Source organism: Cavia porcellus, unplaced genomic scaffold (genome assembly GCF_034190915.1).
Source record: "Cavia porcellus strain 051 isolate PalLab524CR breed Dunkin Hartley unplaced genomic scaffold, mCavPor4.1 scaffold_5, whole genome shotgun sequence".
Classification (NCBI taxonomy): Eukaryota; Metazoa; Chordata; class Mammalia; order Rodentia; family Caviidae; genus Cavia; species Cavia porcellus.
In genome coordinates this window covers 58,487,830-58,504,158 of record NW_026947488.1, presented here as the reverse complement: position 1 = coordinate 58,504,158, position 16,329 = coordinate 58,487,830, and the positions used below count along the sequence as shown (strand labels likewise).

At 38.4% G+C, this 16,329-nt stretch overlaps 1 protein-coding gene across 6 annotated transcripts in view; it reads right to left on the bottom strand.

Moving 5' to 3' along the window:
• The window catches only part of Tmem108 (transmembrane protein 108), a 322,687-nt gene that overhangs the window by 235,593 nt on the left and 70,765 nt on the right, over positions 1–16,329 (bottom strand). The gene's annotated exons all lie outside the window — the stretch shown is intronic.

Genomic DNA, 16,329 nt, shown 5'->3' with positions numbered 1-16,329 from the left:
TCATTCTTTAAAAACATGTTAATAATTCTTATTTGTTTTTGTATCAATAGTTTCAAAACATAAATATAGAAGGGTGATGACTGTCATTCAGGTGACCCTATATAACCAGTACAGTGGTTTCTAAAACCACAGGCAACACCCATAGCAAGTGAGAAGCTACACAAGCAGAAAGAACAGCTCACATAAACTGTGCTTTAATGTGTTGGACACCATGACTATATCAAAACTCTATTAGAAATTTAAAAATCATAATAGGTCTATATAAATTAAGATAAAAAGTTTGGAGCTAAACAAACACATATACAACAAATAAGCTAAACTAAACATTTCTCCCTAATGCCTGAGTCATTTTTTAAGAGGAGGAAGCAGAGAAATAAAGCCCGCTACTAAATTAGACACCCTAACCCCCCAAAGCTCTGTACATACCCCTTTGTATATGGAAACCACCAATAAACTGGATTAAAGAATTCCAAGTGATGTTGGTTAAAGAAAAAGAAAGGTATAAATGTGTCTTTGGAGGGTACTACTTAGCATGCAGAGAGAGACCTCAAGAGAAACTGTCACAAGTTATTATCAAGTCAATAACAAGATAATGGGAACTATGGAATAAAATAATTTTTTTCAACTTCCAAAGGTTAGAAATAACAGTCTATTTTAAAAATGAAACATTACTCTCAACCTCCCAAATATTCCTCCTACCTTTTCCTTTAAAAATCCAGAAATAAAATTTTCCTCATTGCTCATCATAAATCCCCAGAATGCTCCTGACTCTGCCATTTAAACTACCCATTGTTCTCCTAACTGCAGGAAATCTCTGAAAACTAGACATAATGACTGTTGTGACGGCTTGCACTAACAAGAAATGAAGCTTTCTGTCAAAAGAAACTCTCTCTCCATTTCCATCATATGTAAAACAAACTGCCTCCGGGAGCTTCTTCAGAGAGAGGAGCTTCTTTGAGATCTTAAAAATGTACTACAAAAGATGAAAAAAACGAATCAAAATGACACATAAATTTGTAGAAGTTTTCCCCTTTTCGATACAGCAAATTTGTAATTTATTTCCCAATTAGTACTCACCCTATGGTTGGAGATCTGACCTCTCGCTCCAGAGCTATTAAGGCCAAATCACAGACACTAATTCAACACAGGAACAGAAAATAAACTGAGACTTGGTGCTTATTTTGAATTCTCTAAATGAAATAACATAAAATTTTCTTAGAAGAGTGCCTGGCAGCAACAGAGCAAATATACAAAAAAATATTAGCAATTACATTGAATACAGAGCTACTTTATTTACTAAGAACTGTGGGTTCCTAGTACTAGAAAGACTCTAGCTGTTGTAGGATCCAAATATAACATAAAAATTTAGAAACAAACATAATGCAAGGATCAGCTATGCCCATCGTGCCTGTTCTTATTTAATTAGTGGCCTAATCAGGCATAAAACAACCACAAGAGAATGGCTGGGCCAGGAAGTACACAAGCAACTTGAAGGACTGTGGAACACAAGACTGCCTCAATTAACTTAAGTGGCTTGTATGCTAAATGGGAGGTATACAGGGGCTTCCTTTCTTCTCTAAGCCCAGCAAGCCCACATCAGGTGCCCACCTCACCCAGCATCTAAAAGATGGTAGATGAGTGGGTGGGATGAACACAAGTAGTGCTCTCTCAGTATAACAAACACTCTTAAAGTTTCTATCTAATACAGAGTAAAAAATACTCTATCTGAAACAAAGGGAAAAACCTAACAGAGACACACGTAGACATCCCTCAGGTTTCACTACAGGTAGAGCACCAGACAGAAGTTGTTTTATGAATAAAGCTTAGTTTAGGCAATTACAGAAATCTAACCAAGTTTTCGGGGAGAAGCAGTTGGCCTGTATCTTGCACCAGTCTGGTATTGTGGAAATAATGAAATATACTCTTTAGTTGGTTGTGTATGGGCAACTCTTCTCTGCATCCAACTTCAATGATGCTAAAAGTATCAGGAATTTTCATCTTAAGAAACTGAAAGGAAAATGAAAATCTTATTCAAACAGATGTAACTGTATCAGACAAAGCCCAAGGGACTTAGGGGCATATAACTAATTACAGTAATACCTTACAACAAATACTGTGGGAAGACATGTGCGACAATATTGAATTATGGATGAGTTTTAAAGAAATACAGTTTTATTGGAGGAATTCAAATTGAATGCTAATAAAATATTACTAAGTAACAATCCTCCTAGGACTATTTTAATGGCTAAAACCATTCAGTACATAGTTAGGATGCAAATACATGCAAAGAAGGCATTTGAAAGCAGATATTCCTCTCAAGCCGGTTAACGTGTTTCCTAGTAAACATGTTTACATTCTTCATTTGCTCTGTGGGCCCCTTCTTCATAGATAAAACAAAGTAAGATGAAGAATTACCCTAGAGAAATTACCAAGGACCATGAATTAATGGAATACAAACGAACTGCATTTCTGAAGAGCAAGCGAGGGCCCTGTCAGATGACTGCAGCCCACTGCATCTGGATGTATTTTTAAATGAGTGTTTATACTACACTGTTCAGCCACATTATCACGAGAGCTTCTCTTTGCATACAAAGCAGGGAAGAACTGCTGAATGAAGTCAGTGTGCTGAATGGAGCCGAGTGGGCGAAAGGGAGTGTCTGTCCCCTTTCTGCTCTGTCGTTTTTCTTTCCTCTCCTATCTGGTACTCTGTGATCTACTTTGACAGCATTTTCAAACTGAGATGACTGAGAAATATGGGCCTGACCCCTTAGGCTCAGGAACAGCACATTGGAAACTTGTCCAGGCTGTGCAGGCTCTTCACTCTCAGTGAATGGAGTTATTCCATTTCCAAAGCACTTTAGAGACTGCTGATGGTGACAAGCAATACCTCATTTAATTAAACTACGTGTGACACAGGGCAGGCAAGTATCTTTATTTTACAGGAAAAAGGGCAATGATGTGAGGGAGGGCTTGGTGCTAGAAAATGGTAGAGAGCAGCATAAAGTCCAGCCTTCCTACTCTTAGAAGTAAATGGCAAGGCCTTTTATACACTTCTACCAAGAACTGAGATGCCCCTTCCCCCTTCTTGTGTCTGATTCCGTAGATCTGGAGAAAACAGAACTCTGGGTAAAAGAACCATGCATGCGTGGTTCCACCCTTGACTACACTACGATTTCACAAGGGGTTTACTAGGTTTTAGGAAAGTGACTTTCTAGATGTCAAGTATAGTTTTATCTACCTGCTCCTCCTAAGGGCAACTTAACCTACTGTTCTGAATTTTTTGGGTAGCCTGGTAAGGATAAACGGCAGGCAGCTGAAAATATTTTTTAAACATGGAATTTAATACAGATGCATAATTAAATTATCTCCAATTATCTCTGGGATGTTGTTTCTCTTCCTTCTGGAAAGAATGATTCTATTTAAGGGCTAATATCACTCCATCACCATAAGTAATGCATTAATACGAAGGAGGTGGGATTTTTTTCATGAAAAAAAATCTGATAAATTACAGTATTAGCTTAGATTTGGAGACTCTTAGTATGAGCAAGGTCCCGGAACCAAAAACAAAAACAAACAAACAAAAAAAAAACAAAAACAAAAAGCACTAAGTCACAATCACAGGTGACAGTTCTCTGATAGATTAGACTAAGTTTCAATTTCACTGGTTCCTTTGGGGGCCAACTTTTGTTTTATGCAACACTATCCTGGAATAAACTACAGTTTATGAAATAGTTTGAATACACTTAAATGATTTCCAGCATAAGAAGCCAAAATGAATACTGCTAGAATTAAAATACAGATGCATTTTTCTTTGAACACACTAAGGGCATTTGACAGAATGTTTTGAATTATACTGAACCCAAGTCAGTTTATCATTAGACTGCATTTGATGACATAAGGAGTGTCTCAAAATTGGAAGGAATCTTAGGAATAAGTTAGTATGTCTTCATAATTAGATTGTAAAGGAGTACCTGCAGTATGATTCACCAATTTATTTTCATTCATATTCATATCAAAACACAGAGACATGTAAAATAACAATGCATGTTGCAGTTTTAACTGTCAGTAAAATCAGTGGAACAGTGGGTCATTTATTTTTTAAATTAATTGACTGAGTGAGTGGTTTGCATAACTGGGAATGAAAACCAGTGGTGCTTTACTACTGAGCTATATCCCCAGCTTTTTTCTTGTGTTTTTATTTTCACCAAGTTGCCCAGGCTGCCTCAAACTTGCAATCATCCTGCTTCAGCCTCCTGAGCAGTTGGAATTATGGATGTGCAATGTGCATGGGTCTATTTGTCTGTGTCTCTCCTTCCCTCCTTCCCTTTGTTCCTCTGGGAAAGAGTCAACCACTATCCTCAATTTATGACACACACTCTTCATTGCAAGATTCTCTATTGTTTTCCCTATTTATTACTCAGCTTTTTATTTCACTTCCCATCCTTCCTCATACATTCTGATGTGTTTACAAAACACAGTATCTCTTTTGTGTGTGCTCTTGAAAAATGGTATCATTCTATATGCATGATTTTATGTGCATTTATCTTAACCTGAGGAAAGGGTTCTTCACATGCCGTTGTTTTCCGTTTTTCATTTGGTACTATGCCCTTGAGATTCATTCACATTGATCAATATTCATCTAATCAGCTGTTTCAACCTGCCGCATATAGTATGTTTTATGTTCATTCATCAATTCTGAACCACCTATCTTCTTGGTAAAAAACACTCAGATTGCTGCCTCTTATCACTACAATACCCTGTGTGCACATTTTATGTCCTATTATAGTTCACAAACACATACCACACATAAGATTTTTATACATCTCCTACAAGTGGAATTATTAGGTCATATGATACTACAAGAGGCCCTCATCTGAGCAAGTGGCACCAAATGATGCTCCAAAAGGAAGGCCACAGTCTCTGCTCCTGGGTAATGACACACAGGGCCCCCATAGTCTGAGAAACAGTCAGTATGCTATACAGTAATAAATCATTATTGATTTAAATCACATCGCACTTATTACCTGTGATTTAGAAAATCTTCTCCAATGCTTGATGGCCTTTTTAGTTTCTTTCTCTGTAGATTCCCTGTTGAAATCTTCTGCCCAAATTTTCTACAAATAACATGTATTGCTTCAAAAATAATCACCCGCCCCCAGTGAAATCAATTGAGTAAGACAGGGAACAAGAAAGATCCACACATGAGAACAGATGGCAATCCATCTCCTGAAAATGGCAGTGACTTGAGTGAACAGTTAATTTGAGAATGATACAATAACAGTACTAGGGATGGTAGCTGATGGTGGTTTGTGAAATCACCTGTGACTGTTCCCGGCAGGACATAGCTGTTCACTAGACACCTCTTCCTTCCACATCTCCTACAACTACCACAACAAATTGCAAGAAAGGAAAACCATGTGTTGTTTTTATTCCCCTTAAATGGATAACAATATTGCCTAGAGGAATGCCTTGATGTGCTTGATTAGTGAGAGTTTTTCCTTTCCTCCCTGCTAAGGGTACAAGCTTGAAAATTCAGCCTGACTTTGTGCTCAGCTTCCCAATTTACTACTGTTTAGTTTTATGAAGGTCATCTTTGAACCTCCATTCTCCTCCCATCAAATGGAGCACCGGTGGTGGTATCTTCCTTAAGAGGTTCTAGTGAGGATTCAATGATTCCTACGAAGTCATGCATTATATTGACTGGTCCTGAGTTTGTGGTCAGTGAGTTTTTTTTTTTTATTTAAAAAAAGATTAAACAAAACATAAAATAGGTAGAAATAATACATACATTCAGAGAAAAAAAAAGAATAAGAAATCACTAGTTGATGTTGTCATTTTACAAATAGTTGTTCAAGGTAAAAAAATGGAACATGTAAAGTGGGAATTCAAACAGAGAGACTGCAAAAAGTTCTAATCAACTGTCCAACAAAAACTTAGTAACATGGTTGTCAATCCTATACATTTAAACATACATGCAGTTATCCAGGTCAGTGAGTTTTAGCCGATGCTGTTGATATCATTACTTAGTTTATCATTAGGAAATGAGAACTGGACTGAAATGACACTGTAAACAGTCCATTGTTAATGCCCTTTAATTACCTGGCTTTCAGAATTCATTTTGAAAGGTTAAAGATTGTATAATAGCAAGTGAACACCTTATATCCTAAAATTTGTATTTATTTCTAAACACATTTCATAATCCATTTTTTCCCATTTACTTTTTTGAAAATTCTTAAGGATATAAACATTTTCTCCTGAAATTTTCTGGGCTTATTTTTGCAAGTCCTTCCTGAAACTTTTAGCAACATATCTGGGAACTTTGCTTAATAGATAGAGCAAAACTGCTGGAGACTAGTGTTGTCGTCAGGGGTTGTGAGGAGAACAATAAAAATCAGGACATGGAATTTATATTATTTTATGATGGTCACCCAGAGTTAATACAAGAAACTGCAGGAAATCTATCCACAACACCAAAGACATAGAATATTCAACCAAGGGCCTGAATCCCCCAGCAATGTCCTGACTGAGCCAACATGAAGACCCAAAGCTCATGACAATGCCTCCATGAGTTCAACTGGAGATCCAGAGCCCATTAGGACTCATGCCAGTCTGTCTTACGGATCTGTGCTGGAAAGGCCCAAAGGTCAGTGGTGGAAACCAGAAAATCCACATCAGTGGGGTGAAGAAGCTGTGCTGGTAGGTTAAGGGTTCTACACTGGAGCCCTGCTCCAGAAGTCATGCTCATGACAAGCACCACAGCCATCCTCAGTGACATGGAGGCCCCGAGCTCCTCTGACAATAAGTACAGCTGAGTACATGCCAAGAAGCCAGCATGATGAGTTCATCCTGGAGATTAAATCACATACATCTTCCCCTTTGGAGCCAGGAAGCAACATAAGAACCAGAGCTCCCTCAAAGTGAACCACAGCCACTCTTACCAACAAGTTCCCGAGCTCCTCTGATGACAATGGTGGAAGTCACACTGGGGAAGCGAGTCATGACAAGCTCCTCCAGGAAAACCAATGGCTCAAACAGCAACACTTAAGAGAAACCCACAGTGCCTCAATGCCTCCTTCTCCACGTCTCTATTTATGCTGGCAACTTTCCTCAGGTGGAACATCTACACTCAGCACTGTGGTGATTTAATTCTGCCGGCATTAAGTTGACCACCAGTTTTTAACCCATAAGAACTAGGCTTCCATACAAAGCAGGGTAGCAGTTCTCTTTTCCTTGTGCCACAATTACTCTTACTTGTATCTCTAGCCATGGAGGTGAAGAGGCTATCAGCCAGAGACACAAAGCAAATAGTGGTAATTGTGGCCTGAATACAAGCAACTCTCATATTTCTTAGCTTAACAAAAATTTGAAGCAGTGTGTAAAAGAATCAAATCTACAGGTACAGTAAGAACTGGGGTGAAGGGGAGCAGCAGCAGTAGCTGGAGAGCTGCTTAGAATCCTAAACAAGTGGTCAAAACTTACTGAACTACAAAAGCAAAAGCAGCTGGTACTAAGTATGCTCAAAGAATAATTATAGGAATTCTACGGTTTAAGTACTTGCTAAATTACATCAAGCCAAGGCCTTGTGAACAGTCACTGCTGCTAATACAGTAGGCTTCAGTTTCCAGATTAGGACATGCAGGACAAAATATCTCCTCTACTTCATTTTAACTCTCAGTTCTGGGATGTTTATACTTGATTCTTAAATCTAGACTTGTAAAAAAAATTTTACACATGCCTATATTGACACTACCAGAATTATGTTATTGGTGTAATTTATTATTCTATTATGCTAGCAGTTATATCATCAATGGAATCCTCATCTCTTTAAAACTTAAATGCACATAAGAATCCAGCTGTCACATCCACATGGAAGACAAAAATTCAGTTAAAAATAGCCAGGAGCTCCTTCTGCGATGGCATTTTAACTGTGCTTTTCCTACATGATTCCTTTTAAACTATAAGCTCAAAAATGGACAGCTACTTCTTTCTCCATATATATTTTCTCCCAAAGATAGGATTTTTTCCAAGTTGACCTGTAAAGACAGGGTACTCAGAGGCATCCAAAATTAACCATTAAAAATTTTGCTTGCAAAATCTATTCAGAATTGTGCAGAATACACAGACATATCCTGCAGTCAACAAACAAGATCTTGGGACCTGACCTGAGACCCAAAACAAATGGATACACATATTTACTTTACCAAATAACACAGAGTCCATTCAACGCTGTCTCCTCGGGTTATTAGTCAAGGAAAATAATCAGAGAGAAAATGAACAGTGTCCAATCATCAGTGACTCAGGTCCCATTCAACTCTCAAGGGTAGGGATTGCAGTGGGATGAAAATGTGTCATCGTGACACAGTATTTTCACACATGAGAGATTTTTATGTGGCCCTAAAAAAATCAGCACTTGTTTGTTTTGCAGGCTTGGGAGGGGAGGCTTTAGTTTTGTTTTTAAATGTTATTTTAAATTATATAAGATATAGGATATAAATGTCTATAAAAGGGCCATACTCATATGACTCCTCAACAGACTTTTTTTTTTAAAGATGGAGGAGAAGGTCTGAAAATTGACTGGTAAAATTATTTCTGCTGAAATGCTTATTTTGCAAACATAGATTTGTTCTATGTAACTAATAAACTAGAAAACAATTTCAGTACACAGGAAACTGCGTGTTTATGAGTTGTCCCATCCACGAAAAACACCAAGTAATTGCAGAAAACTATATCCAGGCAAAGGAAGAATATGTACCTGCCTGTGACACCTATCAGCTCCCACTTCTCAGCTCCCAGTCTTACAAGCTTCATTCACATCTATTTTAGCTCTCCAGTGTCACAGATTCTTCCCAACACATCACCAAAGTCACAAGCTGCAACCCTTTCAAAGCCCACTTCCACAAGCAAAAACTTAAGGTTTTTCCTCAAGTAAAAATGTGATGTCACTACCATTTATAGGTCCTCAACCATTTACACACATTGACAATGTTATAATTTTTTTATGTGTAATGACAAAAGATTTCATAAGAAATCTTTTTTTTTATTTAAGGAGAAAAAGGAAAAAAAGCAGAAAAAGGGTACAAGTTATACAGAATTTCAGAAAAAAAAATGAACAGTAGGAAATCACTAGTTAATGGATTACATGACAATGTTATAATTTTTAACCTGTTTCTATATTTTTAATGTCACTGACAAAAGTTTTGAGTATTGTGCCACCAGCCCAATTTTCTCCCTTAAGGTCTGTAGTTTCTGTTGCACAATTTTGCATAGCATAGAGACTTTCAGAAATATATGTCAACTAATAGAACAAACTGCATTTTTCTGCAAATAAATTCTGATTTTTCTTTTAAGGCTGTAATGCTCATATTAACTTAGTTTTGACTGATAAAACAGAATTGATGGCTGGACACTTCTGAATTTCAGAGGCCCCTGAAGTACATTGATCTTTGACTAGTCACTGGGTATGAGTGGGGCTAAAAGGAAGGCTATGGTTCACTTTTGTGATGATCCTTATTCTTGGTTCCAGACAGCACAGGGATTCGAACACTCCTTTCAGATACATGTCATTAAATAGTAGAAAATGCCTTCATGGTAAAGGACAGGTTGGCACACATGAGACCTCCTTAGAAGCTATTTGTCACAGATACCTAACAGACATCTTTATTGTCTTCTCCTGATACAAAAGATCCTACATACCCACAAAACAAAGTGAAGGAAAAAGTCAAAATGCCATCTAAGCAGAAATCATATTCAGAGATGCAGTAAGTCAGTGGCACATTTTGCCACCTTATTTGATAGTGAAAAACAAATGGTTATATTTGTTTTGTAGTCATTTGGCTTCTCATGAGTCCCCTTATTTTTTCCTTCTACTATTCTTCCCGAAATCCACCTCCTTATTTCAATATTGACTTAAAGCAACAGATGCCAGAATTTGCTTTTTCAATTTTTGTTTTTTTCCTCCTAGTGGGTGGGTAGGCACCCACTCAGAAAAAGAAAAACCTATATTGTTATTAATGTGGAAAAGATATACAAATTCTCACTGTACTATGAACTCAAAGCCTTTTTTCTTCCTTTCAGCAGATGAATATGCCAATAGAGATCTGTCAACTGCCTCCCACCAGAGCTAAATGATGTCCACATCTCTTCCTTTACAGTAGTTAGAGGTACTGGGTAGAGGCAGTTATGGTACAAAAAGGCAGTTTCTACTCTTCTTACTGTTGAGAATCAGGAGTGTAGATAAAAACTAGTATAACTCCTTAGCTACCAACAGACATTTTCTTAGACTTGACATAAGATACGGAGGAAAACACAGTTTATGCATGAATGAACAATGTCTATATGCATTTATTCACCATACTTGGGGGTATATATGTATTCCTTGGTCTATTCCTAACTGCTGTAGGCAGCTTGCAAAGATTCATATTGCATAGTGTGATAAAATAAATATGAAATATTAAAAATGAGCAGGTATACATATATATATGAATACACCTTATATTCAAGTCATAATTCAAACTTGAATTAAAGAGAGTTGTTAATAATGAAGAAACAGTGATGAAAATCTTCAGTTCAAAAGAAATTTCAGGACAAAGAAGGATGTAGTGAAGAAAAGTTAGGGGCTGAAACCATAGTCCTTAGTTCAAGTATCAGCTACGTATTTACTTCCTGGGTATGTAATTTAAACTTCGTGATTTTTCAGCTTCTTATAGATAAATGTGAGAATATTTCTCCCCTAAGATTGCTATTTTTAAGATTAAGTGGCAATTTTGCCGAGGTAATAGGAGATCACCAATTCTCTGGCTTCACACTGTGTTCAGAAATTGAGACAGGATGAGTACCCAGAGCTCAGACACAGCCTTAGTTGTCTGAGGCACTATTGATCTAATGGGCAGGATATGAACACAGACCCATGACCCCAGACCCAGGGATACTAGTTAGAGTCTAGCTGGGCCAACAGAGCAATAAAACAGAAATGTCAGAAGGTTTACTGCCTCATTTCAAATTCTTCCATGCTGAGAGAGACCTTACGAGAGCAGTTCTCAAAATGTGGTCCCTAGACCAACGATATTAATGTCACTAGTACCCAAAACCTTGGTACCAAGACAAATTTGGGGCCCTCCTGCACAAACCAGAAACCTCCAAAGGTAAGTGGTGTAACAACAGTTTATAACAAATCCATTGGGAGATTCTGATACAAACACAAGTCTAAGAACCACAATTTAGGACACAGTTTTGCTTCATTACTTATACCAAGTCAGACTGTCACATCAGAGTTTAGAAAAGGTCTGACGTAGTTCAAGAATCCCAATATCCCCTTGGCAATAATTGGTACCTGAGTAGTGATGGATTTTCACACCACCCTCTGGCCATGTGACAGCAAGATGCTGATCAGTCAGCAATGCCTGACACTTCCTTGGCCCATTAGAGGTCATGGCTAACTAATGACCCAACAGAAATGTCACAAACATGTCTTTTAAGTGGCATTAGAAGACTCATGGACAGAAAGCAATGGCAGATATAATACCCTTAGAATAAAAGGAGTGAGAAAAAGGGGAAAAATGTATTGGAGTAGATAAAATGCACAGCAGAAAGACTAATGTAAAAATGCTTTCTTTCACATATCCAGCACCCACTGATTTCCCCCTTGTCACCCAGGTCGGAGGTTGTAGTGTGATCAGGGCAAGCTTCTGTATTGGTGACCACCTCCCCCTCCCCCAGATCCTATAGTTAAGTCACTTCTGGAAGCACTAGAGTTTTATTTTTATATTGCTCTCATAAGATGTAGGGTCCTTGATTTTCCTGTTTTTTTCTTTTTTTTTAAACTTTTCTGCTGGCTCATTTAGTTGCATCACTGATCATCTGCAGGAAGGAAAAAAAAAACTAGGCAAAATGGTAAAACCTCGTACAGCAAAGAAGCAATTTCAGTGGAAACTAAATTACAGAATTCATGATTAGTGGATTTCAGATGTCCTTCCAGGGTTCTGTAAGCATCCCTTTTTCCACTTGCAATCTTGAAAAGAAAATCTATAATAGCTACAAACTGCAATTCCCAAGTACCCTATTTTATGTGTATATGTTAAAAGATGCTATAAATCATAATTGGTTAAAACTGTAATTATTAAACAGAATATAAGACACACCAAACAATACCTATGATACTGATTCACTTCTTTATGTACCACTGGTACATAATGATAGCCTAATTTTCTCCACTACATACTCCGTGAGTCTTACAAATTAAAAAATTTGTACCATTACAAAGAAATGGCCACTTCATACACAAATTTAGAAAAGCAAGTTAACAAATGGATACTTATGTCTCATAATACACAGAGCTTCCAAGGAACACCTTTTGTCACAGTATTTGTCCTACTCTTCTTAAAGAGTCCACTTGTCACTCCACACTCTTTCCAGACACATTTCCATTTCAATAAAGGTACTATTCCATAAAAATCACAAGAATCACAAGTCATAAAATGTTACATAAAAAAAAAAAAAACCTTAGGAAGCATCTGCCCCAATCCTCCATCACTTTGTGGACAAGAACACTGTGACCAAGGGAAATCACTGACTTACAAGATCACACAGCTGTTACTGGCATGCTGGAAACTAACCATTTGAGCTCAAAGATTCTCCAACTACTATTCTTTCCACTGTATCATTCTGCCTCTGAGCTTCAAACAGAGCTAATCAGGCTCTGTGGTCACCTGCAGGACCAAGCAATAACTAAAAGTCATTTCAGAGACAACGTTTCTGGAGATCACCAGCTGCTAGAAAGGTCAAGACACAAAACAAAAAAACAAATGAGGGGCTACTTTAACCCAGATTCTCTAACCTTGGTTTCACTTCACTTAAAAGGAAACTACTCACATACACCCTATCTTAGTTATAGTACTTTTCTCTCATTGCTGAAACAAAATTCTTGACACCCAAAGTTAAAGGATAGAAGGGTTTTTTTGGCTCACAGTTTGTTGAGGTTTCAGTTCATAATCAGCTAGCTCCAAGGTAGGGTGGCATGGGCAGTGGGGCATCACCACACGAGAAATAGTTCATGGCAGGCAGAAGACAGCAAATGCAAGCAAGCAGTATACTCCAGGGACCTAGCAGGGAGCCTTTCTGTCTCTTGTATTGTATCCAAGGCTACCTGCCCTTCGGGCAGATGGCCTTCACACTCTTACTTCTACCACTGCATCGGGAATCAATCACACACTCTAGATCCAGCCACCTCTGAAAAGCCCTACCTATGACTGCCTGAGGTTTTGGGGCACATCTAAATACAAGCCATAACACTCCCCAACTCCCCCAAGAAGGCTGTGGTTTACAGGACATGGCTGCTCACTGACAAGATTGAGGCACAGGCCCTGCAATCACAGAGGCCTCAGAAACTCAGGTTGTGTTAATGGATCACTCCTGGGTATCTTGGTCAATCAGGAGTAATTGCTCTTTTGTTGGAGTGAGTTGACATTGAGGTTTTGTTGATAATTAAACACACTTGATAATGGGCTGCCCCAGAACACAACCTCCACAGCAGTGTTCCTTCTACACACTTGTCACTGACATGTCTATATTTGGTGAATGTTAAGCAACCCATGCTTACATATCATATATGCTCTACCCTGGTGAGAACCCACAGATTTACCTCTGGTACGCTTGGGACAAGCTTTTTCATCCAGGCATGCAGCCTTGTAGAAATTCAGAGATTAGAAAGCTCTATGAGAATTAGAAAAAGATAAAGTATGCTTCCCATGATTAAATAGAAGACAGATACAGTACAGTTTGATTTTCAGGCTTAAAAAACAAATGAGGCAGAAGTATTCAGAGGGCATTCAGCTCCTTAGTGACTGCCCTCCAGACCCAAATGACATGGGATTAAGTTAATTTGTAAATACTCCATACGTAAGAGACTCTCTAATAGTCTTTTTCCAAGCACTCTCCTGCTGAAAATCTTTCAGCAGCTTCCTCATGCCTACACAATGAAAAATATGGCTTTTAGATTGGCAGGCAAGTTTCTTACAATCTGTTCAACATCATTTAAATGTGATTACTCACTCTTTTAAGCCCATGCTATATTAGCTATCTATTACTGTGAAACAAATTTGCCCCAAATATAGTGATTTAAACAACAATAAACAATGATTATCACAAAGCACCTGTGGATCAGGAATCTGAGTAGCTTCAGTGGGGAGTTCTAGCTCAGGATATCCTATGGGGTTGGAGTGACAATGTGTACAGGACCACTATCATTTGAAAGCTTGACTAAGACTGAAAACTGCTTCCAAGATGGTTCTCACATGGTCTTGCCACCTGGACCTTCCCAAAGGATGCTTGAGTGTCCTCAGGATAATAGCAGTCTTCTTTCAAAACAAGAAGCCCAGAAAAGCAAGGTGCAATGTTTATTCTGATGAGGCCTCAGAAACACACATTATCATTTCTGCAATATTCTACTAATGATGCAGGACAGCCTTCAAAGCAGGAAGGGACCGCACAAAGGTGTGAAGACCAGAAGGTGGAGACTGTGTAAGCCATACTGGAGGTTGCTGCATGTTGCAATAAATCCCCTTCAAACTACTCGTCCCCACATCAAACATACTTATCCTACCATTCTTGCCACTTTCTGAAGCAGACAAGGATGTCTTCTTCTGTGCTTTTGTGTGATGTGATAAAGACAATATGGGACATGCTGCTGCCAAGCGCCATCCAAAAGAAAGGCAGGCTCATAAAAACACTAGATGGTGTCTTCACCCACCTCATTCACTGGATCTGGCACCATGCAATGTACCAGGCTTTTCCACAGTCAAAATGGCCACGAGAGGTAAATGTTTGAAACCAATTCAGGATATACAGGCAGTGAAGAGAGCACAACTCAAGACACTCACAGAGGACGACTTCCAGAGCTCCTTCAGAGGGTGGCAAAATGATGGGGGAAGTGTGTTTGAAGAGAGAAGAAGTATTTTGAGGGATATTAATGGTGATGTGTCTTTTACTGTAATAAGTATTTTCAAAAATTTTAAAACACCATAGTTTTTGATCATATCTAGTAATTTTTTTATCATAGTTTTTTTCACATCCCACATTTGTTGTAAGTATTTATTTAAATGGCATTCACCTCTACTAGGTTATAAATTCGAGGGCAGAATTTTCCTATTTGAAGGCAGAAGAGTCAAAGAATATTTGATTAACTGAACCAGCATGCCTTTAAAAGCTCCTTTATCCTTTCATCCCCACTCAAAGAGACAGGGAGGGATTTTTTTGCACAATTGTTCACAGGGAAATATATTCTATAATGGAAAAAAAGTTTAACTGTGGTTCTAGATATCCAAAGTATCTTGATGCCTACTGCAAAGAAAGAGTTTCTTGAATATCAGTGGCTAAGGTTCTACTCATATGCAGTGCTTTCTGGAGAGATATATGCCTACTTAGTTTATCCCTTCACTTGTAGAAAGTTATGGGGGCTCTGAATAAACGTATGAAGGGCAGAATTCTAAAGGTGTATGCTTTCTTCTCTAACCCCCAAACACACACATACATACAGTTTCCTATACTTTGGCTAGTGCTGCTCTGCAGAATTTTGCAGAGGGAATTAGAATTACTAATGAGTTGACTCTAGGGCAGGGAGAGTGTATAAAGAGACACAGTTACCAACTAAGTCCTTACAAGCAGAAGAATAAGGCAGAAGAGTCAGTGAGAGAAAAGCATTGAAAGAGGAAGACAAGTGTGAAGCAAAAGGGAAAGCTACAGAAACTGAAAACATTGAAGGGAATCAACTCAGCTCTCCTGGCTTCATAGGGACAAAAGGAGCCATGAGCTTCTACAAGTTGAGAATGAGCCTCAGTTAACAGCCAGGAACAAAGGAGGATCTGAAATCCCTAAAAGTTGGAAAGTAAAATCGCCAGCTACCTCAGGGAGCTTACAAGTTTGCTTTGACTTCACCCTGATGAAACCCAAGGAACAGAAATCATTCAAGTCAACTAGTCTTCTGACCTACAAACTACAAGATTATAAATTATGACATTTTAAAGTTACTGTGTAGCAATTTGTTGTGATAATATTATAAAAAGAATGCAAATAGTAACAGTTACATTTTAAGTGGGTTTCTGAGAAGGAAACAGCATTTCTTGGCACCTGCATTGGAAGCCAATCCCACAAGAGGGTGGGGGCTGGGGGTAGGAAATGAGTCTTCAGGTGTAAGAGAAACTTCACATATATTCTGGTAGATGACTGGGAATCTAGGAAGGCACCAGTTCCTAGAGCACCTCGGGAATGGAGTAGCTAGGGTTGCACAACATGGGCACAGAAATGAGTGGAGGCCACCTTCCAGATCGTGGGCTTTCC